Source organism: Tetranychus urticae, unplaced genomic scaffold, assembly GCF_039701765.1.
Source record: "Tetranychus urticae isolate SD_2017Ah unplaced genomic scaffold, NJAU_TeUrti_SD_1.0 Scaffold_4, whole genome shotgun sequence".
NCBI classification, from domain to species: domain Eukaryota; kingdom Metazoa; phylum Arthropoda; class Arachnida; order Trombidiformes; family Tetranychidae; genus Tetranychus; species Tetranychus urticae.
The window spans coordinates 950001-955000 of NW_028315836.1; the positions used below are offsets into that span (position 1 = coordinate 950001).

Sequence of the window (5000 nt, forward strand, 5' to 3'; positions counted from 1 at the left end):
TTTAGTTAGTTAGTCTTGTTTTGATTTAAAACTGAAAAATTTTTGCATACCCCTGGAAAAAACCGAACTTTAACTTTTTCCATTGACTTACATGTTAAATTTTTTTGCATACCCCTGGAAAAAACCGAACTTTAACTTTTTCCATTGACTTACATGTTAAATTTTTTGCATACCCCTGGATTTTCGATGATGACTCATTATAACGGAAGAACGAGGTCGATTCACGGTACCAAATCTTTTGGACATTATCAGCATTAGGTCAACTAATGATTGCGTAATTTTGATCGAGTTCGTGCTGTTGGTACCAGAGGAAATCGCCTTTAATGGTTGAGCCCATAAAAGCAATGAGAATGTTCGAATTGGCGCGATTTTAGGCCACTTGCGTTTAGTAATTTAGGTCATTAATAAGCGCATGCGATAGTCGGCACTACTGGGATATTACCCCGAAAAACATGATCGCGATTGACCTTATGGTTCAAAAGTTATTGGGTGTCAAAAATAGACACGGACTTAGTCTAATTTTCAGAAAAAGAGGTTTTAGATCACAACCAGATTTATTGTGTTATATGTGGTGAGTGTAGTTGCTGAATTGAGAGAAGCAACCATCAGTAGTTGATGGGGAGGTAAGTGATTGTCTACGGTTATGGATAAGTCAATGCATCAAGCAGTGGTATGGTCCAGACTGTAGCTGTTCACGCATCTATTCCTGTTATTCTGTTGATGTTTGGTGGTTGAAGAGACGGGCCTGAATGGGTTTGGATCGTCAATCATCTTATCACCACACACTATTATACAAAGGTAGAGTACCTGCAAGACCTAAGGTCTTCCTTGGTACGACTGACAATATCTATGAGAGTTGGGCTTTAATGCTATCAGACTTCATATCTTGCATATATGTTCAAACTAGTCACTCAACAGAGTGAGCAGTATTAGTATTGAGCTCTGCTTGTGCAAAGCAGACCGCAAATTGATCCAAGAAATTGGTATCAAGCGGTTATAATACTATGCTGTTTAGTTGACTTGCAAACGTACCCAGCAATGGTTACTCCTGCTAGATATGCTTGCATATTCTAGTGGAAGAAGATGGATTCTAAAGAGATTTCTGCGGAATCATCTTAATGCACGACATAAATCTCGATACCTCATTAAAGTTAGCATCCACTTGCTGGTTGTTATCTGAGGATATCGTATTTATAGCTGCAAAACAACTTGTTTAGCATTTTACTTTGCTAAAACATCAAGTTACCTGGTTGATCCTGCCAGTAGTCATATGCTTGTCTCAAAGATTAAGCCATGCATGTCTAAGTACATACTGTTTATAAAGTGAAACCGCGAATGGCTCATTAAATCAGTTACGGTTCCTCGGATATTCTTTTTTACATGGATAACTGTGGTAATTCTAGAGCTAATACATGAACAAGTGTTCCAACCTCAGCTTGCTGACGGAAGGATCGCATTTATTAGTACAAGACCAATGATTCTTATTCACCTAGAACCCTGTTCAGTGATTTCGGTCGCTGTCTAAGGACTAGCAGTGGGGATCTTAGCAACTTCGGTTGCATTTCTTGTGATGACTCTGAATAACTGAGCAAATCGTATGGCCTCTGAGCCGACGATGTATCCCTCAAGCAACTGCCTTATCAACTGTCGATGGTAGGTTATGCGCCTACCATGGTTGTAACGGGTAACGGGGAATTAGGGTTCGATTCCGGAGAGGGAGCCTGAGAAACGGCTACCACATCTAAGGAAGGCAGCAGGCGCGCAAATTACACAATCCCAGTACGGGGATGTAGTGACGAAAAATAACAATACGGGACTCTATTGAGGCCCCGTAATTGGAATGAGTACAATTTAAATCCTTTAACGAGGATCTATTGGAGGGCAAGTCTGGTGCCAGCAGCCGCGGTAATTCCAGCTCCAATAGCGTATATTAAAGTTGCTGCGGTTAAAAAGCTCGTAGTTGGATTTCAGTCGAACCTATGGGGTCCACTGATTAAAGGGTTAGATGGTGATGTTAGGTTTCTTGCTTGTGTCTACGGATGCTAGCTTGAACCTTCATTCCTCTTTCCTGGTGGTTACATTCATAGTGTTTAGACAGAAAATTGCTCGATATTTGCTATCAATGCTCTTTACCGAGTGTTGATTCAAGCGATCGAGACTTTTACCTTGAAAAAATCAGAGTGCTCAAAGCAGGCGTCCAAAACCTCGAAAGAGGTGCCTAAAAACGGTATGGTCAACCATCTATATGATGCGTACCACTACCTTAACTTGAATGATCTTGCATGGAATAATGGAATAGGACCTTGGTTCTATTTTGTTGGTCTTAAGAATCCAAGGTAATGATTAAGAGGGACAGACGGGGGCATTTGTATTGCGGCGCTAGAGGTGAAATTCTTGGACCGTCGCAAGACAAACTACAGCGAAAGCATTTGCCAAGAATGTTTTCATTAATCAAGAACGAAAGTTAGAGGTTCGAAGGCGATCAGATACCGCCCTAGTTCTAACCATAAACGATGCCAACCAGCGATCATTCTGAGTAACTAATTTCATGACTCGAATGGAAGCTTCCGGGAAACCAAAGTTTTTGGGTTCCGGGGGAAGTATGGTTGCAAAGCTGAAACTTAAAGGAATTGACGGAAGGGCACCACCAGGAGTGGAGCTTGCGGCTTAATTTGACTCAACACGGGAAAACTCACCCGGCCCGGACACTGAGAGGATTGACAGATTGAGAGCTCTTTCTTGATTCAGTGGGTGGTGGTGCATGGCCGTTCTTAGTTGGTGGAGTGATTTGTCTGGTTAATTCCGATAACGAACGAGACTCTAGCCTACTAAATAGACTTGCAGTTTACACTGCAGTACTCCCCCTTAGTCAACCTGTGGGTGGTAGTATCTCTTGATGGTTTCGGCTGTTGAGGGCTCTGCTGCTATTAGCCTACAGAATTGGCTAGGGTAAGGATGCTGTAGCACTGTAAGGACTTCTTAGAGGGACAAGCGGCGCTCGCAGCCGCACGAAACAGAGCAATAACAGGTCTGTGATGCCCTTAGATGTCCGGGGCCGCACGCGTGCTACACTGAAGTGGTCATCGTGCATACTGTTTCCTGCTCCGAAAGGAGTGGGTAACCGCTTGAACCCATTTCGTGATGGGGATTGGGCATTGTAATTATTGCCCATGAACGAGGAATTCCCAGTAAGCGTGAGTCATTAGCTTGCGTTGATTACGTCCCTGCCCTTTGTACACACCGCCCGTCGCTACTACCGATTGAATGATTTAGTGAGGACTTCGGACTGGTCAATCCAGACCATTGGGAAACTAGTGGTCGGATTGTGCTGGAAAGATGTTCAAACTTGATCATTTAGAGGAAGTAAAAGTCGTAACAAGGTTTCCGTAGGTGAACCTGCGGAAGGATCATTAACGTATTACCCTCTTATTATAAGAGAAATACAACCTTCAAACAATCAAACACTCTGCATAGTGATATTGTAGATGCTAATATGGTGAATGCAATTGAATTGTATTTGCATTAGAGTCGCAATTGTGAATGTTTAATGCAAACATTTAGCCATTGCAACATGATTCTAACTTGCATTACATTCGTTCATTCATACATCCATCTTTCATTATCCAATGCAACAAAGAGTGAGGGTTATCTAACGATAGCCATAATTTCTTTTTGCAAAACAATTGTAGTTTATAATGAAAAGCCTGTCTTGCTACATACTTGGTACCTGTTCAAGTCTTCAGCTTATGCTGACGGCAAGGTTTAAAGAAGGAAGTTTTACACTTCTTCGCCTAACTAAGTAAAGACAACTATGGTTTTTATAAACTGCATACAATTGTTTTCAAACCCTCTCAATGCAGATTTAGGATACTTATTAAAAGTCCCACGGTGGCAAAGATACATCTTCAAGCGGTGGATCACTCGAATTACCAATCGATGAAGAACGTAGCTAGCTACGATAATCGGTGCGAATTGCAGGACACGCCGAGCACTTGAGCTTCCAACGCACATTGCGGCTTTCGGGTCTTTTCCGAGGTCACATCTGTCTGAGAGTTGAGATGTAAAATAATCAACAAAACACTTGCATACTACCATATATGCATTGTTTTGAGAGGATTGTATATTTATATGCATGAATCTTGATGTTTTATTCCTTTTCTTAATTGCAATTCGTTGCAATTTAGTAAGGAGAATCTCAAATCTACTTGTTTCACATGATAAATTTTGTGTACAATGCATATTTCATCTCTGCAAGCAGTATATATGAATAGATACTAGCATGAGATTCTAAGGTTAGTCGCCTATCTGACGACGCTAAAGTCGTATTGCAGATAACTATGGTGATCAACTAACCTGTTAACTGATGAATCTTCTTGCACTTGTATAAATCGTACAAATAGTAGCTATTTCATGCTGTTAAAGCAGACCTAAGAAGTAATGCAAAGGCAAAATTTGTGCAAACATTAAAGTAGATTTACGTTGCTTGCTTGCAAACAACACAAATAAACATTAATCAACTTAATCAATATTTTTGATCTCAGATCAGGTGAGGTTACCCGCCGAATTTAAGCATATAATTCAGCGGAGGAAAAGAAATCAAATGAGATTCCCTGAGTAACGGCGAGTGAAAAGGGATGAGTCCGGCGCAAAGGTTTTCCATTGAAAGGTGGAAAGCGGTGCTGCGTAATGGCTAGAGTCACGATTATTTCAACTAAATCTGCAAGTCCCTCTGACAAGGGCCCTCTTCCCAGAGACGGTTCTAGGCCGGTGGCAGATCTTGGTTAATGGAATATCGATTACTGGCTTTAGTCGCGGATAGAGTCAGATTGCTTGAGAGTGCAATCCAAATTAGGAGGTAAACTCCTCCTAAGACTAAATACGATGGTAATATCGATAGCAAACAAGTACCGTGAGGGAAAGTTGCAAAGTACTTTGAAGAGAGAGTTCAAAAGGACGTGAAACCGCTTGTAGAGAAACGGATAGAACCACGAAGTGTAGCT

General features: G+C 41.4%; 3 non-coding genes across 3 annotated transcripts in view; all 3 read left to right on the forward strand.

Moving 5' to 3' along the window:
• The first annotated feature begins 1243 nt into the window (after window positions 1-1243).
• LOC149093076 (small subunit ribosomal RNA) lies at window positions 1244-3413 on the forward strand. The gene has a single exon (XR_016200396.1). It is a non-coding gene; the product is annotated as a small subunit ribosomal RNA (ribosomal RNA).
• A 488-nt stretch (window positions 3414-3901) lies between these two features.
• On the forward strand, window positions 3902-4056 carry LOC149093077 (5.8S ribosomal RNA). The gene has a single exon (XR_016200337.1). It is a non-coding gene; the product is annotated as a 5.8S ribosomal RNA (ribosomal RNA).
• A 476-nt stretch (window positions 4057-4532) lies between these two features.
• LOC149093078 (large subunit ribosomal RNA) overlaps window positions 4533-5000 on the forward strand; it is a 4169-nt gene continuing 3701 nt past the window's right edge. The window contains exon 1 of the ribosomal RNA XR_016200465.1: window positions 4533-5000. This exon is cut by the window's right edge and continues 3701 nt beyond it. This is a non-coding gene — a ribosomal RNA (large subunit ribosomal RNA).